The sequence below is a fragment of the Molossus molossus genome, unplaced genomic scaffold, assembly GCF_014108415.1.
Source record: "Molossus molossus isolate mMolMol1 unplaced genomic scaffold, mMolMol1.p scaffold_m16_p_5, whole genome shotgun sequence".
In the NCBI taxonomy this organism is placed as follows: Eukaryota; Metazoa; Chordata; class Mammalia; order Chiroptera; family Molossidae; genus Molossus; species Molossus molossus.
In genome coordinates, this window is record NW_023425388.1 from 118,671,455 (window position 1) to 118,697,517 (window position 26,063).

The 26,063-nt window shown below is 58.4% G+C and overlaps 1 protein-coding gene across 2 annotated transcripts in view; it reads right to left on the reverse strand.

Annotated features, from left to right (window-relative positions):
• The window catches only part of FBLN2 (fibulin 2), a 79,837-nt gene extending 54,094 nt beyond the window's left edge, over positions 1-25,743 (reverse strand). For both annotated transcript variants that reach the window (XM_036243697.1, XM_036243696.1), the window contains exon 1: positions 25,706-25,743. The gene's annotated coding sequence lies outside the window, so the exon portion shown is untranslated. The remainder of the gene's footprint in view (positions 1-25,705) is intronic.
• Between the last annotated feature and the right edge of the window lie 320 nt (positions 25,744-26,063).

Below are 26,063 nucleotides of genomic sequence, written 5' to 3' on the forward strand. Positions count from 1 at the left end.
GGGCCAGGAATTAAACTGCAACCGAGGAACATGCCCTTGACCCGAATCGAACCTGCGACTCTTCGGTCAGCCGGCTGACACTCTAACCACTGAGCCAAACCAGCCAGGGTGAGGGATCTCTCTCTTTTTTTTTTATTTTAATTTTTTCCTTTATTGATTTTAGAGAGAGAGGAAGGGAGAGGGAGAGAGAGAAACATCGATGAGAGAGAACACTGTTTGGCCGCCTCCTGCACACCCCCCCCCTGGGGATTGGGCTCACGACCTGGGCATGTGCCCTGACCAGGGATCGAACCAGTGACCTCTTGGTGCAGGGTCGACGCTCAGCCCCTGAGCCACACCGGCCGGCGTGAGGGATCTCTCTTTTGAACAAGACCCCAGGACACTGACATCACGGGGCTCTCAGACAGCTGTGGGGACAGCGGGAATAAACATGCTGACCGGTTACAAACACACGAGCACCCAGGACCACCTGCTCTGTGGGCACCAGACTCCCACACGGCAGCCCGGCCCCAAGTCCAACCCGAGAGCCACTGACCACTGCCAGAGCATCCATCCATAGGCCACGTTCGGGGCCCACGTGGCACTTCTGAAATTAGTTGCTGACGTTATAACATTACAATGTTATTAATTTAGTACTTTAACATTTAAAATCAGAATATTTCACCTAGGCGGGTAGCTCAGTTGGTTAAAAGCATCCGCCTTACAGGCCAAGGTTATGAGTTCAATCCCTGGTCTGGGCACATCTGGGAGGCAACCAATCCATGTTTCTCTCTCACATCCCTGTTTCTCTCTCTCTCTCCTTCCTCTCTCTCTAAAAGTCAATAAAAACTTATCTTCAGGTGAGAATATAAAAAAGAGAAAAAGAATTAACCAATGCATGCATAAGCAAATGGAACAACAATTTCTCTCTCTGTCAAAATCAACTGAATTAAATTTTAAAATCTTTAATAAATTAAAAAATCAGCACATTTTACACTGAAGCTGGATTTCCAACTTCTCCGGGAAATTGGAAGGTGGGGCCTGCTGGCAGACCACGGCAGGTCCACAGCTGGTCCACATAACCCACGCCCACTCTCTGCTGCCACCACGGGTCCACGTAACCCACACCCTCTCTCCACGGACACCATGGGTCCACATAACCCACACCCACTCTCTGCTGCCACCAAGGGTCCACGTAATCCATGCCCACTCTTCACGGATACCACGGGTCTACATAATCCATGCCCACTCTCCACTGCCACCACAGGTCCACGTAATCCATGCCCACTCTTCACGGACACCACGGGTCTACATAATCCATGCCCACTCTCCACTGCCACCACAGGTCCACGTAATCCATGCCCATTCTTCACGGACACCACGGGTCTACATAATCCATGCCCACTGTCCACTGCCACCACCAGCCCACATAATCCATGCCCATTCTTCACGGATACCACGGGTCTACATAATCCATGCCCACTGTCCACTGCCACCACAGGTCCACGTAATCCATGCCCACTCTTCACGGACACCACGGGTCTACATAATCCATGCCCACTGTCCACTGCCACCACAGGTCCACGTAATCCATGCCCACTCTTCACGGATACCACGGGTCTACATAATCCATGCCCACTGTCCACTGCCACCACAGGTCCACGTAATCCATGCCCATTCTTCACGGACACCACGGGTCTACATAATCCATGCCCACTGTCCACTGCCACCACAGGTCCACGTAATCCATGCCCACTCTTCACGGACACCACGGGTCTACATAATCCATGACCACTGTCCACTGCCACCACCGGCCCACGTAATCCATGCCCACTCTTCACGGACACCACGGGTCTACATAATCCATGCCCACTGTCCACTGCCACCACAGGTCCACGTAATCCATGCCCACTCTTCACGGACACCACGGGTCTACATAATCCATGCCCACTGTCCACTGCCACCACCGGCCCACGTAATCCTTGCCCACTTCCCACTGCTGCCTCTCTGTCCTCCTGGCCCCTTCTGGGCCCTGGGCTCCTCTTGTCTACATCCGAAGGACAGAGGCCCAGAGGAGGTGGAGTCCGGCTTTCCTGCCCGAGGTCCCCTGAATGACCAGGTCTCCTGGGTGAGCACTGCCTCTTCTCTACGTGATGGGCCAGGGGACTGTGCCCCTCTCCAGGGAGCCCACTCCTGCCCTCCGTGTGTCAGTCACGGAGGCATTCAGAGCCCCCCCCCCCAGCACACAAGATGCAACTGCAGGAGGGGACACAGGGTTACACACTTCAGCCTGGGACCCCAGCAGCAGAGCCGGAGACGGGTCCTTGCTCGTGCACCCGGGGGTGGGGGGACGCTCAGAGGGGAGGGAAGCAGCACCCAGGGAAGGCGCTGAGCGCAGGGGGCTTCCGCGGGAGCCTGGCACCAGCCTGCCCCCATGGGGAGCCCTGCAGTGTGACCGGCACCCCAGGGCTCACCCACTCACAGGGACATGTGTCCGTCACTGGCCACGGACTGAGGGAGGGAGAAGAGGGAAAACTGTCTCCCAGGCAAGTGGGGGGAGGCAACTTGGGGACCCAGGACAAGCATCTGGACCAGGGCCATCAGCAGCCCCATCCTGGGGCCGTGCGGGGGGGGGGGGCTCCTTCAGGAGAACCAGTCCAGGCACCGGAGCGGCCACAGCGTCAGCCACACGGACACGTATACCGGGCGGACGCTGGTGGGACAGGTGGGTCCTGGAAACTGTCCCAAAACCTACCTTTGATCTAGAATTCAGCCAGCGCCCGCCCCCGCCTCAGGAAGAGAAACACGTAATATATTAGAATAGTGTCTGCACCCCCGGGCTCCCAGCAGCACCTTCCCCACAGTCCAGGGGCAGAGGGACCTGGGGTCTCTCAACGGAAAACAAAGCGCGGCCCGCCCACGCGGGGAACGTGACTCGGCCCCGCAGGGAGGACACTGTGCCCAGTGCAACAGCCCATCACCGCAGGACACACGCTGGGACTCTGCGATGTGAGTCCCTGGAGGAGCCCAGACAGACAGACAGACAGACAAGAACCACAGGGCGGCTGCAGGGCTCAGGGGGAGGGGCACTGTTCACGGGGACAGGGCTTCAGTTGGGAGATGAAGAGTCTGGAGACAGCCGGTGGGGATGGATCCCCAAAAGTGAGTGGACCTAATGCTAGAGAAGGAGGCGGGGTGTGAGGCAGCGGGGCCCACCCGGCGGGGCCGAGCCGAGGGCACAGATCACTGTTCCTGCCTCACAGGGATTTGTTCCTCTCCCTTCCTTGCTAAAAATCAGTAGAATATGCCCTTGGGTGAGAATTAAATAAATCTCTTTATAATGGTTAAATTAGTCAATGTTGTGTTACATATATTTCGCTACAATAAAAAACAATAATAAAACTTCCGGTCAGGACGGCGGGCAGGCCAACGCGGCATGGCCTCCTCCCACGACCACATCGAAATGACAACTGAGCTACAGAACCGCCATCCGTCAGGACCGCCTGACCCCAGCTGGAGGGAGTCCTACAGCCACGAGATTGAAGCAGAACCACACGGAGACGGTAGGAGGGAGGCAGACGGGCTGGTCCCACACCCACGTGTGGAGGATAAAAATCAGGGGGGGACACCTCGGCTGGGAAGGTCCTCCCTGAGGACGGAGGGGTCCCCGTCCCACACCAGGTGCCCAGCTCAGGGTCCCAGTGCCAGGAAGAGAATCCCCATCACTTCTGGCTGGAAAACCAGCGGGAACTGAGGCTCAGGGAGGCTGCGGCTTAGGGGCCCCAAGAGCTCCTCTTAAAGGGCCCGCACACAGACTTACTGGGACCTGCTCCCTCCAGGCTCTAGCGTGGGGGAGGCAGCTTGAAAGACACCAGAGAACAGGGAAGAACTGAGCTGTTTGGCATCGGGGTGAGGGCTGGAGGGGCAGCTTTCTCCTGGTCAGACCTGCTGGCGGAGGCTGATGTTCCCTTGGTGAGCCCTTCCCTCATGGGGCAGCAGATGGGCCCCATATCTGGGACTCCAGCAACCTGGCTCACACTGGTAGCCCCGCCCTGGTGATTCCCTGAGGCCCCGCCCCACCCAACTTTCAGGCCCACCCAAGCTGTTTCCAGTGGCTTGACCATAGGATTGGCCTGTCTTGGATCCTGCTTCATATTTTCCTAAAATCTCTCAAACAAGCAGCACCTGGCCTCAGTGAGCCCCATACCTCTCGTTAAGTGGCCCCAGGCCTGGCACTAGGAGCAGCCAGCCTTGGGTCACAGCTTGGCTTTGCCTGGGCACCTCCAAGCCCAGCACAAGAAGCAGCTACCTGCAGATCACTCTGTAGCTTATGCTGGGTGGCCCCGGATAGAACATAGACCATGGCTGACCCTGCCCCAGAGCCAGCACACCCAGTGCACAGCTTCAGACCACATCAAAACACCACCACCCAACCACCTCCACAAGCGACACACTCAGTGAGCAGACTCAGTGGGTACCAGAGCCCTGCTGAAGTAAGTCTTGCTCTGTGTGGTGGGCCCTGCACAGCTGATCCTCCAAGGGAGTCAGAGGTCAGTGGTCAGTGGGCACAGCCAGTCCTTGATGCTGATCAGCCTGAGTAAATCCCTCTCATTGACATGCCAACAGCAATCAAGACTCAATTACAACACAAGGGTGAACAGTCCACACGAGGGGTACACCTCAAGAGCCCAGCTGGGTGACCAGGAAGGCTGTACCACTGGACCTACTACAATAGGCCACCCTGGGAGACATAGCAACTCTACCTAATACACAGAAACAATCACAGGGAGGCAGCCAAAATGAGGAGACAAAGAAACATGTCCCTAATGAAAGAACAGAACAAAGCTCCAGGAAAAGAACTTAATGAAATGGAGATGAGCAACCTAACAGATGCCGAGTTCAGAACACTGGTTACAAGGATGCTCAAGGAACTGAGGGAGGGCCTTAAGAGCATAAAAAAGGACCAGTCAAAATGAAGGAGGCACTAACTGAAATAAAAAATAATTTACAGGGAATCAATAGTAGAGTAGGTAAAGCCAAGAAGCAAACCACCGATTTGGAATGTAAGGGGGAAAAAACAAAAACAAAAAAACACCCAATCAGAACAACAGAAAGAAAAAAGAATCCAAAATAAATGAGGAGAGTATAAGGAGCCTGTGGGACAACTTCAAGCGTGCCAACATTCGCATCATGGGGGTGCCAGAAGGAGAAGAGAGAGAGCAAGAAATTGAAAAACTATTTTAAAACATGACAGAAAAGTTCCCTAACTTGGTGAAGGAAACAGACGTACAAGTCCAGGAAGCACAGAGTCCTAAACAAGATGAACCCCAAGAGGCCCACACCAAGACACATCATCATCCAAATGCCAAAGATTAAACACAAAGAGATAATCTTAAAAGCAGCAAGAGAAAAGCGGTTCGTTACCCACAAGGGAGCTCTCATAAGACTGTCAGCTGATTTCTCCAAAGAAACTCTGCAGGCCAGAAGGGAGTGGCAAGAAATACTCAACGTGATGAAAAGCAACGACCTACAACCAAGATGACTCTATCCTGCGAAGCTATCAGAGTTTCCCAGACAAGAAAAAGCTAAAGGAGTTCATCATCACCAAACCAGAACTATATGAAATGTTGATGGGTCTTCTTGAAGAAGAAGATAAAAAATATGAACAATAAAATGGCAATAAATATCTATCCGCAATTAAATCTACAAACAAAATGAGCAAGCAGAACAGAAACAGACTCCTAGATACAGAGAACCTTTTGTTGCTTGCCAGATGGGTGGGGGCTGGGGGGCTGGGTGAAGAAGATGAAGGGATTTAGAAGTACAAATCGGTTGTTAGACTGATGAACCTCAAAGAGAAGGCGGGAGGGAGGGAGGGCAGAGATAAAACAAAGAACTTCTATGCATATGTGCACAACCCATAGACACAAAAATAGTGTGGGGAATGCAGGAGGGGGCGGGAGTGGGGAGGAGGGCTCAATGGGGGGAAAGGGGAACATCTGTAATAATTTCAACAATAAAGTTTTTAAAAAAAAAAAAACAATAACAACACATGTGTACTGTGGAGCCAAAATCAAAGAATCCAAGCGCAGAAACAAGCAAGGAAAACCCACACTGAAGACCCAGAAGGAAATACAGGCTGCTCCTGGGACCCCCCTTCGTGGTAAGCTTCCTGGCAGCTACACCGAAAGGGAAATCAGCCGATAACCCCACGCTCCTCGTCTGACGAGAGGAAGTCATCTAGTTCACTGGGGAAAATAAACTTGTTTTTGGCACCAAGTGACAGGAGGAACTTGAACGGCCGATGGGTTCCCGTGTATGACCAGCACTGCCGAGCAGCATGGGCCAAGCGTGGGGCTGAGTTTCCAGAGACGTCTCACTTACTTAACCCTGTTCCACTGATAAGGACACTCAGGCCCAGGCAGCAGGGTAACTGATCGGCTGAGAGAAAGGAGGCTCGGGGATTTGAAGCCAAGTCTGTCTGGCCAAGGGAGGATGTATGACCAGAGTCCGTCAGTTTGTAGATATTAACAGGGCACTGCTCCCTGCCGGCCCCTATCACAGGTGCTGGGATGTGGCAGTCGACAAGACCCACAGGGTCCAACCCTCCTGTGCCCAACATTCTGGGAGAAGGAAGAGACAAGGAACAAATAAATAAGATAACGGTGGCACGGGGGGTGGGGGGGCACTCCTTTGTCAAGAGTGGTCAGAGCAGGGCTCACATAGGAGGCGAGACCCACCTGGCAAAATTGTGGTGCCAAGATCTGGGAAATGGAATCCCAGGCAGAGTGTTACATAACAGCATGTGCAAAGGCCCTGGGGTCAGAACCAGCATGGCACATTGTGGCAGGGAACAAGGAAGAGAGTGGGGCAGGGCTGACAGAAGCTAGGGAGAGCTCCAGACAGGTGCACATCACAGGCCGGTGAGTCCCCAGGGCCCTCCCCCAAACCCCACTGCAGGCATGATGAAGGGACAGAGTTCAGGACGGGAAGTCCCTGGGGTGATGGCATGAATCAACAACAACTCACTGAAATCAGATGGAGGAAAACGGCACCCGAGCCCGACCTCGAGCTCATTCTAGTGAACACTGACATCACCTGTACAAGGGAATGTATTAGGAGCAAGGCCCCTCCCAACCAGGAGCCAAGACAGAATTTGGTGCCACGAAATTCGCCAACTAGAAACATATCAAATCCCAAGAACCGACTGACAAGTGTGCACCTCTCTGGTGAGTTCACCCCATCTGCCTCCTGCGCGGCGGCCCCTCTGTCTCCACCTGCAGAAACCTTGCTTTCGTGCTCACTGGGGCTTGTTCTTGAAATCTTTCCTGCACGAGTCAGGGACCTGGCAGCCCAGACCGTGTGCAGGGCAGAGCAGCCCCGCGGAACCGAGACTGGGAAGTGAGGTCAGCAGCAAGAGGAGAAAACATCGGTGAGTGGACGTGAAAATCAAGAAAGGAGTGTCCAGTTTGGCCGGTGTGGCTCAGTGGTTGAGCGTCGACCCTGCACCAAGAGGTCACCAGTTCGATTGTCGGTCAGGGCACATGCCCAGGTTGTGCCCCGATCCCCAGTGGGGGGCGTGCAGGAGGCGGCCAGTCGATGTTCTCTCTCATCAGTGTTTCTCTCTCTCTCTCCCTCTCTCTCTAAAATCAATAAAGGAGAGAGACCCTGGCCGGTTTGGCTCAGCGGTTAGAGTGTTGGCCTGTGGTCCAGAGAAACCCGGGTTCGGTTCCCACTAAGGGCACGTACCTCGGTGGCAGTTCAGTCCCCCACCCTGGACAGGGTCCTGCAAGAGACAACCAACTGATGTGTCTCTCTCACATCGATGTTTCCCTCTCTCGCTCTCTCCCGCTCCCTCTCCCACTCTATCTGAAGATAAACGGAAAAATATCCTCAGGGGAGGATTAAAAACAAAAACAAAAACAACAAGAGCCAGCTATCGTCTGGAAAGGCCAGAGTTTTAACACAAAAAATGGAGGGAGGGTTGGAAAACGGCCACAGATCATCCAAAGGAAAGGGACCCACTCTGGCTTCTTTCCAATGTTCCTCCATTTCCTTGTGGGCAAACGTCTGACTCATCGATGGCAAAACAATACCCCGGACGGAAAGGCGGGTACAGGGCAGGGGGTTCGGGGACGGGCCTGGGCCCCTGCAGGTGGGACAGCTGGAGCCGGTCAGGCCAGGGAGAGCGCGCAAGGTGGAGGCACAGGTGGGGACCCTGAGATCCGCAAGGAGCAGGGAGGAGCCAGGTCAGAGTGCGGGGGGCAGGGCTCGGAGTGACCCCTGGTGAAGAGTGCTGGTGAGGGGCGGGACCCCAGGGGGAAGGCAGGGAGGGTGCCAGGAGCCCCAAGTCCTCCTGGTCCCTGTGGGCCTTCCACGGTGAGCTCACGAAACGCCCGGGAAACACCACCGGGCAGTTGGACCAGCCAAGTGTCCTCCCCGGAATCACAAGCTTCTTAACCGCGGGCGTGAGCTGACTCTGCATCCGTCATCGCCCAGCTCGTCGCCCACGTGAGCCCGTGAGGAAGGACGCACAGAGGGGACTGTCCACGGCCGTCGACCTCTGAGAAGAGGGAATTTGCTCCGGCGCCAGGAGGGAGCTGGTCTGTCTTCCCCCCGAGTCACGACTCTGGAAGCAAGAACCTCTCCGTGGGCAGAGGGAGGAGAAACAGCCCAGCCAGCAGCCAGGCTGAGCTCGCTGCCCCCCAAGCCGGCACCCCCACACCTGCGCCAGGCCCCGGTGGACGGGCGCCGCACCCCTGACCGCTCCCCCTCTCTGGGGTCCAGCTGCTGGGACCTCTCATCTGATCTCCCACCTTCACTCAAAGCCCTGGACCGGCCCTGGCCGGTGGGCCCGCCGTTAGAGCAGCACCCGCTAGGCCAGGGTGGCGGGTTCGAGCCCCCTCCGGGCACACACGAGCAGCAACCCATGAATGCGTAAACAACAGAACCACAAACCAATCTCCTCTCTCTCGCAAATCAATAATAAAAACTTAAATTTAAATAAAAAATTTCAACAACCTGAATGGTTCCGTCCCCTCTGGTCCCTTTGAGAACCTGAGATTATCTCTGGATGATCCACACCCCCCGCCCCAACCAAACAGGGAAAATACAGACGGAGCAAGGGCGTCACATGGGTGCTTTCTGACCCCAGTGTAAGTTTACCTCCTACCGAGGACAGGCCCGGACTTCATTCCGGGGTTCACACCACCCCTCCCCCACTCCACCCAGCGCCTCCCAACGATGCCCAACTCAGGGGGGGCACTGAGCCAGCCTGAGCCCATGAGAAACAATTCAGGCCAGAAACTGGGCAAACACCCTCTCTCCCCACCGTACCAGACATGAGATGACTTGTCATTAGGAGTCCCTGACGCACCCGGCCGGTGGGTTCAGTGGGTGGAGCGTCCTCCCGTGGACGGAGAGGTCCCGGTTCGATTCCCGGTCAGGGCACATGGCCGGGTTGCAGGCTCGATCCCCAGTGGGGGGCGTGCAGGAGGCGGCCGATCGATGTTTCTCTCTCTCTCCCTTCCTCTCTCTCTAAAACAAAGAATAAAAACATATTTTTTTTTAAAAAAATTTTTTTTGGATCCCTGACGTCATCTTGTCAGGTGGAGACTGTCTGAGGCTGGAGCAAACGCAGAAAAACAGGGAGGAGGGAGGTCAGCGGGCAGGGAACGCGAGAAAGCCAGGCCGCTGAGCAGGGTCCGGCCGTGCCTGGAGCTGATGGAAAAGCTACACTTCCCACCACAGAAACACCTGCTTCAGCGAACTTGGACGAGGTCTCTGTCACCTGCAGATACATGGGCGTCTACTGTATACAGAAACGTATCGTTTCAGGGGTCTCAGGTTCCCTGCAGCTCACCAACCTCTGGTTTAAGATGCCGGCCAAGGAAGAGGTGAAGACTCTGAGGATACACTCCGCCCGCCTGTCTTTCCTAAGCCCTGTTCCTCCACCCCCTCCATGTGCCCAACTCCGGCTAAACCAGAACCTCATCTTCCCCGTATCATCATCCCAGACCAGGGTACCCCATCCCGAGGCTCTGCACACCCAAATCCAAGCCCTTACTTAAAGCCAAACCCCAAGGTCAGGTAAATGTATGAACAGGGGGGTGGATGGATAGATGGGTGGGTGGGTGGGTGCAATGGATGGACAGATGGACAGATGGACGGATGGACGGATGGATGGGTGGACGGGTGGGCAGCTGGATGGATAGATGGGTGGATGGATGGATGGACGGACGGATGGATAGGTGGATGGAAGGATGGATAGATGGATGGATGTGTGGATGCAATGGATGAACAGACGGATGGATGGACAGGTTGGTGGGTGCAGTGGATGGACAGATGGACGGATGGACGGGTGGGTGGGTGGACGGGTGGGCATATGGCTGACGAGCAGGTAGCTGACAGACAGATGAAAAGGCAGATCAACAGAAGGGTAGTGAGTTGGTATGTGGACGGATGGCTGATAGAGAGAGAGATGGATGAGTGAGCAGATGGACGTTGGTGGGTCATGGATAACGGGGTAGACAGCAGATGGGGACAGAGGCTGGGAAGACGGATCCACGCTGGAGGCGAACCCCCTGGGGATAAACGTCTACTGGACGGGCAGGTGGGCGAGGACATGACGGGCTCGCATGTGGGCGCATCCGCGTGGGGACAAGCGGCTGAGGGATGTCTGGGAACTGGGCGGTCATGGTCAGTGGACGAGGGGGCGCATGGAGGTGGGTGGCCAGCCGGTGGGTGAGCAAAGCTGGAGAAGGTCTCTGGATGCTCACTCAGAGCTCTTCCTGCCCCCCCCCAACCCTGGAACCCGGAACAAGGTAAAGTCTCCCCAGGCCAGCTCTGGACCATTCGTGCACCGTGGTGAACAGCATAAGGCACAGGCCCTGCAGTAAGGCTGGGTTAGAGAGAGAGGAGGGAGAGGGGGAGAGAGATGGAAACATCGATGAGAGAGAACATCGACTGGCCGCCTCCTGCACGCCCCCCACTGGGGATCAGGCCAAAACCTGGGCAGGTGCCCTGACCGGGAATCGAACCGGCGACCTCCTGGTGCAGGGTCGACGCTCAGCCACGGAGCCACACCGGCCGGGCTGGCCTTTGGGGGTGTAAATGCCTCCTTGCAGTAACACGAAGGCGGGATTTGGGTGTCTCAGCAGGCCAGTGGAGATAAACTTCGGGGTCCACCCCACCTCGAGAGCCTCCCCAGCCCTGGCTCAGCCCTGCACCCTTAACCGGGCTGCAGCACAGACTCCGCCTCCGAGAACCCAGCAGAGACGGCAGCTCAGGAAGGTGAGCAGAGTCCCCAGGAAGGGCCTGAGCCAGGTCTGCCCAGCCTCTGCCTGCAGCAGACTCTCTCTCTCTGTTCTCTTTCTTTTTTCTCTTTAATCCTCACTCGAGGATACTTTCACTTTGATCTTCAGACAGAGTGGGCAGGAGGGAGAGAGAGACACATTGATTGGCTGCCAACTGCACGACCCCAGCTGGGGCCGGGGACGAACCACAAACGAGGTACATGCCGTTGGCCAGAATCGAACCCGGGACTCTCTGGTCTGCAGGCCGAGCTCTAACCACTGACCACCCGGCCAGGGATCTCCTTTTCTTTTTGATACAAGAGATTTTTTTCACGGGAAGCCAAAAGACCAAGTCCTTCCCACAAGAGACGAGGATACTTGTGAGTGAGTGTGTGTGTGTGTGTGTAGGAGTCTGGGTGTGCGGTGAGCGGGTGTGTGTGTGCATGAGGTGTGATTGTGGGTGTGACTGTGCAGCTGTGAGCTCTGCGTCTGTGAGTGGGTGTGAGGTCGCGGTGTGTTGACGCATGTGCAAGCATGTGCGGTCTGTACAGGTGGTACGTGTGAGAAACAGTGAGCGTGCATGTCGTGCTCACACACGCTGGGCCGGGCAGGTCCCTGCCCCGCTCCGTCCTCCGCCAGGGCCACTGCTCTCCAGTGGCCTGACCACCCCCCTCCCGGCCTGGACCACGCTGCCTCCAGGGCACAGCCCTGCCCCTGCCCCGTCCCAGCTCCGTGCGTCCACCCCGGCTCGACCACCTCTCCGCAGAGGTCTGGCCAACGTCGCCCACTGGGGTCCTATGGTGCATCCAGAGTGCCCACCTGCCCGCCCCTCTGGCCGCAGGCTCCGGGGGCCTTCTGGTCTCCCTGCCCACACTGTGACTGACGCAGGGACCCTGCTCTCCCGGGGGGTGGAGGCGGGTGGGTCAGTTATTTAATCTGTGCGGCCCCAGCACAGGGCTGGCACAAACCATGGAATGAGTTATAAAGGCGAGTGGCCCTGGCCGGTGTGGCTGAGTTGGTTGGGCGTCGTTCCACGCCTGGAAGGTCTCGGGTTCGATCCCCAGTCAGGGCGCATGCAAGAGGCGGCCAGTCAATGTCTCTCACATCACTGTTTCTGATTCTCTCTCTCCCCCTCTCCCTCCCTCTCTAAAAATCAATTTAAAAAAAAAAGACCCATAGCCCAGCTGGTGTGGCTCAGGGGTTGAACATCAACCCTGCACCAAGAGGTCGCCAGTTCGATTCCCGGTCAGGGCACATGCCCAGGTTGTGGGCTGATCCCCAGTGGGGGGCGTGCAGGAGGCGGCCAGTCGATGTTCTCTCTCATCAGTGTTTCTCTCTCTCTCCCTCTCCCTTCCTCTCTCTGACATCAATAAAGGAAAAAAAAAATTAAAAGAGGCATAAATATGAGTGCTACCAAAACTCATCCCAAAGGGCCTTCCTAGAAGGACAGAACTTGCCTGAGGTCACCTGGCAAGTTGGTGGCCACACTGGGAGCCTCGCTTGGTCCCAACCAGGGGCACATCCACCCTTAGGCATCTCGGGGGCCTTCCCTTCGGCCAGAGTCCAGAGGGAGGGGCTGGAGAGGCACAGGGACAAAGACACCCAGAGAGACAGAGACACGGACCAAACGCCACGCAGGCAGGGGCAGAAAGGACACAGCGCAGGAGGCAGGCGGGCAGGGCTGGTCCCAGCGGACCCCAGCGGCATCTGCAGAGGCCTCTTCCGTGCCAGGGCCCAGCAAGGACGGAATTTCTCAGGGCCGCCAGCCGGGCCACGCGCAGCGAGTAGCAGGGTCCGGCCCGGCTGTGGCCCAGCCCCAGGCCCTCCAAGGCCTTCAGCAGCCAGAGCAGAAATGGACGCCCAGGGGGCAAGGTTCAAAGTCCAGCCAGCTCTAACCGAGGACTTCGGGGTGGCTCAGGGCGTGTGACCCCTGAGGGTCATGCCTCGTCTGCACACGGGCCGTCACAACGGCCACTCGGCAACACCGGGGGCCTCAAGGGGATGATGGTCACACATGGCAGAAAACATATAAATACGTTCAATACAAAAAAATGACAGGCCCCAGGTAGGCTAAACCTCCCTCAGCTCCTCAAGGCTGCCCATTCCTTTGTTCCCTGGGCCAGGCACACCCTCCGGTCCCTTCGCAAATTCTTGTTCATCCCTAACAACCCTGCCCGGGGACCCTGTGATCACCGCTGCCTCCTCTGGCCTCTGCACTCTGTATACAGAGTTCCTGGACCTTCAGAGTCCACAGAAAAGGAAAAAACAAGAGGTTTATTAGCACAAACCCTCAGAAAATAACTGACTCCGCCCACATCCTCACCACTCGGGTGGGCGTGGTGGGTCAGAGGTCAGGCCCCAGAGCCCGTATCCCCGCTCTTCAGCGCCCTCGCCCAGCATGAACCCCCAGAGGGTGAAGAGCTATTGGGACTCATACTGGAACACCCGCACGATCGCTTGGGGATGGGTCCACCGTGTGAGACGGGCAGGGAAAGAAGTGGACGGGCCATTTATGGGGAGCAGCCAGAAATGCCGTGGGGACCTCTGCCCGCTTCTCCTGGTGCGAGAACCCCAATCTTCCTCTGGGAGCTGCCGCTCTCACGCTCGGGCTTCGTGGACTGCCGGATGGCCAATGAGAGGCTCCCTCCGCCACCACAGGGCCTGCCCAGTCCCACCAGCCACCCCGACACTCCTGAGCCTGGGGAGTGGGCCTGGAGCGGCGGGGCCACCTGCCTGCCTGAGAGTAACCACGTGGAGAATGCAGACACAGCCCTGAGGGCATCGCCAGAGCTCCTGGATACAGCCACGCCTGCAGCTGGTGTCCTGCATGTTTTCATTCCAGACTGTTCGCTTAAGCTGAACTTTCTATCACCTGCAACCAAAATAACCCTCACAACGACGACAGGAAAACAAGAACGGCACTCGTGTTGTGTCTCTTGCCGACTAGACTCTGAGAACGTCTGAGTTCCTGAAGTGCCTACACTTGGTCCCTATGGGAGACACCGCTTGGGCCGGCAGACACGCCCCTACAGCCCACCAAGGTCATGACCTGGTGACCCTGCCCTGGCCACAGCTGACGAGCCCAGAGCTCGTCCCCAGGACTTGGACCTGGACATAAGAGGAAACACAAACCACGTCCAGTAGAAGAAACCCCACCCCACGCAGGGGACACCACAGCCATGCCGAGGGTCAGGCACATCTGACCTTGGGGTCCAGGTGGGCACTGCAGGGACAGACAGCTAAGCCACCACAGCCTCCCGTTCCCCGCAGTCCACGAGTCTGGCTCTCACGAAAGCGTGAGGTGGGGTACTCCGTTCCAGAGAGCACGTGGGGAGGGAAGGGGTACGGTAAGCGGAGAGCAAACCTCCCTCACCCCAGGTCCCATAGCACTGGCTATCACGTGGGTGTTATTGGGGTCACACACAAAAAGTAACATCAGTGACCTCTGCTCACCGGGGCTCAGCAGTTTAGTTTATAAGACGCTTTCCCTTCGGGCCAGGGCTCAGATCCCACCTCGCCCAAGCCCTGGGCCCAGCCTGTCCCCCACCACAGACCCCAGGCCTCAGGACACCCGGGCGAAGCTGTGTCCATCCCCCAGAGCTCTGGCCGCTCAAAGGGTGCAGAGCTGGGGAGCATAGGGTGCCCCCCACCCCCGCCAGCAGGCACCAGCTACCACCTACGCATCAGGGGCATCGTTTGGGGGGAGACATTTGACCAGAGGGGGTGCAGCCTCCTCTGACAGCCCGGCCACAGGGAACACTCTGAGGAGGGCCCAGGACGCGGGGTCCTGAGACGACAGAGGGGCATGTGGGCAGCTGAGGAGCCTCCCGAGCGGACTGGAGATCACCACGCACGGTGAGCTCAGGTCTCAGGGCGAGGCCCCTGGGAGCAGGACCCCAGCCATGTCCTTTTACCCAGTGACAGTCACAGAGCATCCAGGGCTGGGAACACCTCCTGCCCCCGGCCACCCCCCTTAGTGAGAGAGGGCAGGACACACGGGCTCGGGCTGAGGCGGGGACGGGGGCGAAGACCCGGCCCTACCTGGCAGCTGTCTGTATTTCAGGGGTGTTGCTGACACCGGGCAAACAGGCCTGACTTCTGTCTGAGTTGTGAGAGAAAGTCTCCTTTTAAAATAAACGTAAGTGAGACAGGAGAGGGATTTTGTTTTAATCCTCGCCCGAGGATACTTTTCTCTTTATCTTCAGACAGAGTGAGAGGGAGAGAGAAATACATCGACCGGTTGCCTCCCGCACAATCCCGACTGGAGCTGGGGACAAACCGCAACTGAGGTACGTGCCCCTGATCAGAATTGAACCCACAATGCGCCAACCGCTGAGCCAAACCACCACCAGGGTAGGAGAAGGATTTTTAAAAACATACTCAGGCCTGGCCAGTGTGGCTCCGTGGTTGAGCGTCGACCCTGCACCAAGAGGTCGCTGGTTCGATTCCCGGTCAGGGCACATGCCCAGGTTGTGGGCTGATCCCCAGTGGGCAGCATGCAAGGGGGGGCCAGTCGTGAAATGAATAAGTCCTGGAGATGTAATGTACAACCTGGTGACTATAGTTAATAATACTGTCCTGAATATTTAAAAGTAGCTAAGAGCCCTGGCTGGTTTGGCTCAGTGGTTAGAGCGTCGGCCTGTGGTCCAGAGAGACCCGGGTTCGGTTCCCGCTCAGGGCACGTACCTCAGTTGCAGTTTGTCCGCAGCCCTGGTTGGGTCGTGCAGGTGGCAGCCACTCGATGTGTCCCTCTCACGTCGATGTTTCTCTCTCTTTCTCCCTCCCACTCTATCTGAACAAAAAATGGAAAAAAAATGTTCTCAGGTGAGGAATAAAAAAAAAAAAAGTAGCTAAGAGAGTAGATCTTTTTTATTTTATTTTTAATTTATCTTGCTCACAGAAACTACTACGAGAGTTCTCTACCACAACATTGTTAATGCTCTGTTCTCCCTATGGGGAGACTCTGAGAATAAAATTTCCTGGATCACCAAAAGCTCACTTAGTGACCCCAATACATAGCTGGAAATTGGGGGCCAGGATGGGGAACGCAGGCTGAGGAAGAAAAATTACTGGGAAGTTTACCAAGAACCCACTGGTGTGGCTCAGGGGTTAGAACGTCAGCCTGTGGACCAAAGGGTCATGGGTTTGTTTCCGGTCAAGGGCACGTACTTGGGCTGAAGATTCGATTCCCAGCCCTGGTCAGGGTTGTGTGGGAGGCAGCCAATCGATGTGTCTCTCACGAAGATGTTTCTCTCTCTCTCTTTCTCTCCCTCCCTTCCTCCTTCCCTTCACTGTCTCTAAAAAAAAAAAAATCAATGGAAAAAGTATCCTCAGGTGAGGATAAAAAAAATATCTAGTATGTCCAGTTCACTAAGGCATCTTTTTTTTTTTTTAATCTTCAGATAGAGCAGGGTGGGGGGAGAGAGAAACATCGGCGTGAAAAGGACACATCAACTGGTGGCTGCCACCCGCATGACCCAACCAGGGCCGGGGACAAACTGCAACCGAGGTCCGTGCCCTGAGCGGGAACCGAACCCAAGTCTCTCTGACTGCAGGCCGACGCTCTAACCGCTGAGCCAAACTGGCCAGGGCTGTGGCATCATTTTCCAAGATTCGGGGGCAGCCTCCGTGTCCACCAACAGAAGAGTGGACAGAGACGATGCAGTGCGCATCTCTGAAGAGCTATGACTCAGCCACAGGAAAAGACGGAAATCTTGCCAAATGCAACAACACGGACAGGCCCTGAGGGCACTGGGCAGAGAATGAAGTCGGACAGGGACAGCCAAGTGCCGCCCGACACCACTGACGTGTGGGATCCGAAACACAAAATCAACAAGCAGAACAGAAACGAAGTCACAGACACAGAGAACAGGTGGACGGCTGTCGGATGGCGGGGGAGGGGGTTGGGACAGAAGGTGACAGGATTAAGAGGTGCAGATCAGCAATGCCAGGTGGCTCCGTGGGTCAGCGCGCCGTCCCGATATAACAAGGTCGCGGGTTCACTCTCCTATCGGAGTGTCGCCGGACGGGGGACCCAGCCCTGAGCAGTCTGCCAGGGATTAGCCAGAAGAGTGTGGGTTCTTGACTTCGTGTGGGGGAGATTTCACAAGACGAGTCCAGGCACAGTTATTAAAGCTGGGACAGGGGAACGGAGGGGCTTAGGGTAGAAGCAGCAGCAGGAGAGCCTGGGCTGGGCTGCTCTGGCTCACTGGGAGTCAGAGAAAAGGGGGCCTTGGGGCCAGGTTCAGGGGGGCTGCCCAGGATGAAATGCGCTGCCCATTGCTCCCCTGGTTGCAAGTCTTCTGGGGACCCTAGGACTTAGGACATGCAGCCCATGGGGGAAGAAGAGGGGGAGGGGAAGGGGAAGGTGTGTGCTGGGTCCTTGGTTTTGAGGACTTTCTCTCCCGCACCCCCAAACCTTAGGGGACACCTCAGGGGAGGGTTTCGGCAGAATAGTCATCAGTTTTCCAGGTGAGCTCTTTCAGGATCGTGGCCTCTGCTGGTTGGTGTCAGGACAGAGGGTCACTGGGTCACTGGTCACTGCAGCTGGTTCTGCTGCTTTTCCGGGCCTGGAGCTGAAATGCAGCTGAAACCCGGACACTGTCTCCAGGGAGGGCCTCCTGCATCTGCTGCGATCTGCTTGGCCAATCCGCTCAGCTCTGCCTCAGGTTCCCCATCCCACTGTCCAAGGAATTTTCCTAGTTTCTCCAGGGCACACACCAGAATCAACCCAAGCCCTGGCCGGTTTGGCTCAGCGGTTAGAGCGTCGGCCCGCGGTCCAGAGAGACCCGGGTTCGGTTCCCGCTCAGGGCACGTATCTCGGTTGTAGTTTGTCCCCGGCCCTGGTTGGGTCGTGCGGGTGGCAGCCACTCGATGTGTCCCTTTCACGTCGATGTTTCTCTCTCTCTCTTCCTCCTGCTCTATCTGAACAAAATATGGAAAAATGTCCTCGGGTGAGGATAAAAAAAAAAAAAACAGAATCAACGCAGGAATGCATAAGTAAGTGGAACCACAAATCAATGTTTCTCTCTCTCTCCCCCTCCTTCCCCCTTCCCTGCTCTAAAATCAATAATTTTTTTTTTTAGAAGTACAGATTGGTAGTTACAGAACAGTCACTTTGTGGGGATGGAGAGCACCGTGTAGGAAACAGAGACAATAAGATGGTAAAAGCTATATACGGTGTCAGGTGGGTACTAGGGTTATCGGGTGATCACTTCATAAATTGTATAAATGTCTAACCACTGTGCTGCACACCTGACACTAATATAACGTCAAACATCAACTGTAATTATAAAAGCGTTTTTACAAGTAAGAGAACCGGCATGTCCCACTCAGAGCCCAGGGCGGCCCCAACACACACAGGCGTCTCCGCGACCAGACAGAGATCAGAGGGCAGGACGGCCAGGCCCCCCGAAAGGACCTGCTAACCTGTGTTAACGAAGCACCGCAGACCCGCCAAAGCTCCCTACACGGTCAGACCTCACACCACCCCCGAGGCGGGCACTACCTGTAACGGCCTGGGGACGAGGCGGGGGCAGGAAACCCCCCTCCTCCAGGGTCCTGTGGCCCAGGCCAGGTAGCACACCAGCGCCCATACACCTGGCTGGGCCCTCGTCCCACGGTCACTCCACACTTCAGAACCCCCTTCGCACACTCCAGGCCAGTCCTGGAGACCAGGTGACAGCAGAAGCAGTAGTGCTGACCCCCACTCACAGCACAGAAAACAGGGCAGGAGATGAGGTGGCCCGAAGCCAGCAGGTCTATTGGCGGCAAAGGCCCCAACGCCCCAAAGCAGCCACCACACTCCCCAGGCGCCGGCCCCAGAGTCCCGGCCCCGCCCGGCAGGACTTCCTGGCCAGCCCGTGCCTGGCAGGGTCAGGCTAGCCTACAAAGCCGCCCCTGCCCCGAAGCCCGGCCCCCACCCTCAAGGAAGGAAGGAACCTTCCCCAACCGGCATTTTCCCTGCGACAATCTCCCCGGGCGACAAGACGGGGGCATTTCTGCATTGTTTCCAGACCCCAATAACCTTGAGGACAATAGTGAAAATGACGCACGACTTGACCTAAGAGGGGCCCTGGGAAGGGGCCAGCCCAGAGTAGGTGACTTAGCGCCGTGTGCGTGCCAGGGGCACCCCGTAATCAAGGGGCAGCCGCCCAGGGCAGGACCTGGCGGTGGACAGAGCTGGCTCCCGGTCCAGTTCCTCCTCCCACGCCCCCCCCCCCGTCCTCCCCCCCACGCCCTCCCCCCATCTCCAAACAAGCCAGGTCTTCTCCCTCACCGTCTCGGTCACTTAGTGCCAGTAACCTCTCCTCCAGGAGCCCCCCTGCTGACCACCCCCACCCAGGACCCGTGCTCTCCTCCAGGACAACCCTGACCAAAGCATTTCAGAAACGCGGGGTGCGTCCCTGGGCCCTCAGGACGGCCGAGGGAGGGGACGGGCTGGCCGCCCTGGAGGCTCCACTGGAGCTGAGGGAGCCCAAGGCCTGGACGGGGGTCCAGGGCCACTGACAGGAAACCCCCAGCCCCACAGTGTCCCCCGCTGCTCCAGTGAGGGTGGTCAGGGTCGCCAGCCCTCCGGGAGGAAGGCCTCGGCCCCACGATGCCCCACTGCCCCGTGAGGCCTGGTGGGAGGCCCCACCCGGCTCCCCCCGCGCAGAGGGGCTGGAGGGGCTGGAGGGGACCTTTCCGATTCACTCAGACCTCACTTCTCCAAGAACCGCATCTGCATCTCACCCAGAATGAAACCAACGCACCAGACAGGTCCCTCCCTCCCTCCTCAGGCTCCTGCCCTCCAGCTACTCCCTCCCCAACTGCCCCCACCGCACCAGGGGCTCAGCTGGCCTCCCAGACACCCCCTGAAACCGCCCACCCGCACCCCAGCCCAGCCCGGCTGTCTTCCTCAGACACAGCATCGCCCACTTGTCTCCCATCTGTGTCTCCCACCAAAAATCAAGCCCTGGCCTGGGCGGTGTGGCTCAGCGGTCAGAGCGTCGCCCGCAGACCGGGGAGTCCCGGGTTCTGTTCCCGCTACGGGCATGTACCTCGGTTGTGGTTTGTCCCTGGCCCCGGTTGGGGTCGTGTGGGTGGCAGCCACTCGATGTGTCTCTCTCACATCGATGTTTCTCTCTCTCTCCCTCCTTCCTGCTCTATCTGGAGATGAAAGTAAAAATGTCCTCTGGTGAGGATAAAAAAAAAGAAAAAGCAAACTCTGTGCGGGCAAAAGATGTCACCAAGGTCACTGCGTCACCCCCAGCACTCAGCACAGCGACAGCACCCAGCAGGCGCTCGAGGAACAGCTGCCGCATGAGCGTCACACACACTTCCTCCTCCCGAAACGCTGAGACCAGCGTGGCAACCATGTGACCGAGGAGAGAACGGAGGCTCAGGGGGCGTCGCTGGCCCAAAGGGAGCAGAGCTGGGATCTGAGCCCTGGAGGACACCCCAGCAGGAACTTCCCTGTCCCCAGTGCCCCCTGCCCGGCCCCCACCCCGGGGTCTGGATCTGGCCCCAACTTCCTGGTCATTGCGGTGGGAGCCCTCCAGACTGATGCCCAGCGCCGGTGCCCACCCCAGGGAGACCGGCAGTCAAATCGCCAGAGGAAACACACCCGCCGGAACCGGGGAGGGAGAGGGTGGGCTTCTCTCTGTCCCGTCGCCAAACCCTCACAGAAAGTGACTTTGTTACCATCTAATTGTAATCACAGTGGAAACTTCTGTGTCCCGGGCCAGGAAGAAGTCAGTCGGCTCCACCACAAGGTCCGTGGAGCCGGGGTTTCAAATCCCTCTGTCTGCATTTCCCCCCGAAAACTCACAAATGGACCCTGGCCGGGGAGCAGGGAGGTCAGAGCACCGTCCCCAAGCGCCCGAGTGCAGATCAGATCCGAGTCAGGGATGGACCAATAAATGGACCCAGAGACGATCTTTCTCCTCTCTCTCCCCCCTTCTCTCTCTCAAATCAAGTTTTAATAAAAAACTCACAAATGAACAGTCACCTATCAGCTGCTTTTGAATTCCTCTTTTTTTTTTTTCCTTTATTGATTTCAGAGAGAGAGGAAGGGCGAGGGAGAGAGAGACAGAAACATCGATGAGAGGGAACATCGACTGGCCGCCTCCTGCCCGCCCCCCACTGGGGATCAGCCCACAACCTGGGCCTGTGCCCTGACCGGGAATAGAATCGGCGACCTCTTGGTGCAGGGTCAACGCTCAGCCCCTGAGCCACACCGGCCGGGCGCAGCTTTTGAATTCAGTGTAATGCTTTGTACAGGCAATATAGTCGCATGGTTCAAAAACCAGAAAACAGAAAGACACACAGTGGGAAATGTCACCTGACCCCTGAACCTTTGCCCCCCACCTGCCCGTCTCCTCAGGTAACCACAGGCTCCAGCACTGTCCCCCAGGGTCACACACCCCCAAGCAAACATGTATTTCTCTCTCCTGACTGGCACAGAGGCGGCACGTGTACCATTCAGCCTTCTCCTCCTCCAAACTGATACTAAGTATCTTTCCACATTCCCGGCTGTGCCATACTTCACTGTGAGGCCGCACCCCCACCCCCATCTGTTCAACCGGGGGTGTCCCCTGGATCTCGAGTGTCACACACAGGCCTGGTGCCCCCACCTGCCTGTAGCTACTTAAGGGTGAAGAAATGCCTCCCAGCAAAGCCTCTTCTTACCCAGGTTGCTAGGGAGGGTGACTTAAAACAAACCAATTCTCATCCCTTCCTGGCTCAACACCTACCAGCAGCTTCAGCTCCCTGCCCCTGCCCCCTCGCCACCATCCCTCCCCCATTCCAGCCTCCTCCCTTTGTGTCCCTCACACTTCAAGCAGGGTGCCACCCAGGCCCTCCCCACTCCAGCCTCGGCTCGGAAACCCTCTCTTCCAAGAGCCCCTGCCTGGCCTGACGCCCACCACCCCGGGCAGCCGGGAGCCTGCACAGCTCCTGCCTGACCAAGGAGGATGGGCAGCCTCCGGGGTCACAGGCTGGCGCAGCTGGGGCTGAGCACGCGGGCATCTGCGGCGGGCGGGGGCTGCCTCCCAGAGCCAGGCCTTGGGGGGGGGGGGGGGAGAGGGTTCCGGAAGCCAGTGAGGGGCTACACCCAGCTGCCATCTGGACAGCAGACCCCACGATTCGACTCCCACCTCCCACTTCAGGACCATGTGCCCTGGGAAACCATCCGACAGACCGTGCTCCCCAGAAGGAAGACCGAGGCCCAGGAACGGGAGGGGAGGCCTCAGCACCACCTCCTGCAGCAGGAACGAGAACCCCAGGAGGCACGAGGAGGAGGCCAGGTGCTGCCCGCCATCCCCAGGTCCCATCAGTCAGTCAACAAACTTCAAGGGCCACACCTCACGGGGACCCTTAGCCGACCGGAATTCAACCACATGCCCGTGGCAAACGACAACAGAGGGTCCTGGGAATCAGGATTTAAAATCACTGCGGCCCTGGCCGGTTTGGCTCAGCGGTTAGAGCATCGGCCCGGGGACTGGAGAGGCCCGGGTTCGGTTCCCGCTAGGGGCACGTGCCTCGGTTACAGTTTGTCCCCGGCCCCAGTTGGGGTCATAGAGGATGGCGACCACTCAATGTGTCTCTCTCATTTGGATGTTTCTCTCTCTCTCTTTCTCGTCCTCCTGCTCTATTTGAAGATAAATGCAAAAATGTCCTCGGGTGAGGACAAAAAAATAAATAAAATAAAATAACTGCGGCCGTCGCCCCAAATGCCACCTGCTGACATTTGAGCAGCCAGGAGCTGGGAGTCCCTCCTGGTAAGGCATCTTGGCCGCCAAGGCCTAAAAGGGGTGTAAGGGAAAGAGCTCACACCCACAGGCCCCGAATGCAAGGCAGACACTGAATCTGATGTCCAACAGGACACCCAGCGCCCTCAAGGCCATGCAGACTCAAAGGACGGAGGTCTTCACCCAGGCAGTCATGTGATCACCGTGAACTTGGACATCAAGACCAGAACAGGAAGCTGCCCTGGACTTTCAGGACAATTCAAAGGATTAGGCTCGGCCGGTGTGGCTCAGTGGTTGAGCGTCGACCCTGCACCAAGAGGTCGCCGGTTCGATTCCCGGTCAGGACACATGCCCAGGTTATGGGCCTGATCCCCAGTGGGGGCGTGCAGGAGGCGGCCAGTCGACATTCTCTCTCATCAATGCTTCCATCTCTTCCTCCCTCTCCCTTCCTCTCTAAAGTCAGTAAAGGAAGGGAATCTGGTGGTCCTTTAGGCCGTGGGAGAGTTTCATCTCAGGCCCTGGATTCCTTCCACCCTGACCTCTGCGGACGACAGACCCACTTCCCTCAGTTGTCCCACAAGCACCTGCCGTGCGAGAGGCACGCACCAGCTCGGGGAAGGCACCCCGGGTCGATGCGACCAAGCCCTCCATCTCACGGAGGCACAGAGAAGGGGGCACAAAGCTCGGCTTTAGGGTGAGAAAAACCCGAGTTGAAATCCCAGCTCTACCCTTCGCTTGCTGGAAGACCCTTCCTGAGCCTCAGTTTCCCCCATTTGCCAAGGACACGCAAGAATGTGACTTGCAGGATCACTAACGAGGTCTGGGAAGAAAAGCAGCCTAGGAGGCCTGGCTCTGAGATGGTGCCTTCCCCTGTGGGGTCTCCAGGCCACTGTCCCCCAGTCTAGCAGGAAGTGCCCGCCGCTGTCACGGGACGCCCCGTGGTTCGGCCCCTGGCGTGCCCCTCGGTGCTCTGTGGACTACGGCCTCCAGAGACCGGACGCGCACTCCAGGCTGCCCCAGCCCAGGGTGACAGCACCCGCTGAGCCCACTCTGGTGAGCGATGCAGCAAAAACAGCCCCGTCTCCACAGCAGGCTCAGCCCACATGGAGGCTGCGCAGGCCGGCCGGGCAGAGCCAAGAATGCGCGAGCAGGCGGGCGGCGGCTGTGGCCAAACGGTGCTCCTGCTCCACCCCGGTGGCAGCAGGCGGGCAGCAGTGGGCAGCGGGCAACCCGCCAGCGAGCATCCCGTAGGGACGTGGCCTGGAGCTGCGAGACCTCGGGGTTTTTCAGAAGACGGAAATCTGGCCTTTCGTGTGAAACCTGCCAACTGGTCGATGCTGGCAGCTCGTTACGTTTTTAAAAATAATAACACGGCATGAGTCGAAACACGCAAGGGCAGCGACCGGGGCTGGACAGTTCTCATGCCTCAGGAGTGGGACTCTCCGACGGCATCCATCCCTGCCCACTGCCCCTCACACAGCCCTGGGCGCAGACGGGAGGCGGGGAGCTGAGGAGGCACCAGAGCCACAGTTCCAGGTCCCTCCCCGCCTCCTCTGGGACCTTCACCCCCATTCCCATGGCCCAGAGCCCCAGAGCCTCAGTCACTCATCGGGGCTCCCTTCCTCAAGGGCTCCAGATGGTGGCCAGCACACCCCTCTTTTTTGCTTTTTCTGGCCTGTCGTGGTGACACCTGCTGGCCCAGACCAGCTCTGGACCAGTCCAAGTGGCTGTCACAGCTGAGCTGGGGCACCCCTGCTTGGGAGAGTGGGGAGCAGGGGAGGAGGCTGGCAGAGGCAGGGCCACCCTGAAGGCGGAGGCCCCTCCCTGTGCTCCCCACAGCCCCACTGCAAGGGAGCAGTGGCAGCCTCCCCCCCCTCCCACCCACTCAGGGTGCGCCCATGGAGGTGGGGCGCGGGGGGCGCATGTGATCCCGTGTGCGCAAGATTCACGGTGCGAGGGGGGCTGTGACTCCAGGTATGCGGGACACGTGTGACATGTCAGACATGTGTGAGTCACATGTGTGGCAGGCGTGAGTGCGTGTTAGGGAGGCACACGCATTTAGCAGCAGCACAGCTGACTGACCAAGAGGCACGTATGTCTGAGGGAAACCGTGTGCAAGGCACGCATGAAGCATGTGTGAGGGATGCGTGTGAAGAGCCCACACATGTGTGCAAGAGGTTCGGGGCGGGGGTGCTGGTGCCGGACAGGGAGGCGGCGGGATGGGGTGACAGAGGAGGCGGCGGGTGCGTCCACGCGGTGCGCAGGAACTTCTGGGGCTGGTGCGGGAGCCTGGGGCGGGGGAGGGGTGGCCCAGGGCGTGTGGTGGCAAGGGTGTGCCCCAACTAGGGGTCCAGGCTTCCCTTCTGGGGAAGGGGGAAGGGGAAGGAAGTGGGAGTGGGGCCTCGAAACGTGGGGAGCAGTGGGGCGAGGGGGGGTAACCGGCAGGACGCGGCGTGGAGAGGGGGCGGCGGGACCTGGCGGGTGGGGGCCGCGCCCGCGGAGCCCTCGCCCACTGGAAGGCACCACCTCAGCGCCCGCACCTCTCCAGTGGGCCCCGCGGCGCCGTCCCCGCGGCTGGACCCGGGCGCGCGGCTGTGGGGCCGCCGAGCCGTCGGGGCGTCCGGAGCTCGGGGAGCCGGCGGCGGCGGGCGAGGGCGCGGCGCGGGGCGAGCCAGGCCGGCGGGGTCCGTGTGCACTCACCGCGGGGCGCTACGCACGTCCGTCCGTCGGTGCGTCCGTCCGCCGGGCCGTCGGCGCGTCCGGAGCTCGTGCGCCCGGCCTGTGCGCGGCGCGAGGCGGGGCGGAGGCGCAGAGGGGCGGGCGGAGCCGGCTCTCGGCCCCCTCCCCTGCCTCCGCCTCCGGGGCGGGGTCTCGGCCGCGGGGTGGTGGGTGGGCAGCCCGGGCGGCTCCCTGCAGGCCGAGGGGTGCGAGCCGAGGCCCCGCGGGGCTGCGCCGCGCGTTCGCCCAGCACCTCGACCCCTCTCCGCACCCCCGCCCCGCCCGGAGCTCCGCGTGTCTGACCCAGCGGCCGCCCCGAGCTGCGGGCTTTGTCCCGGCC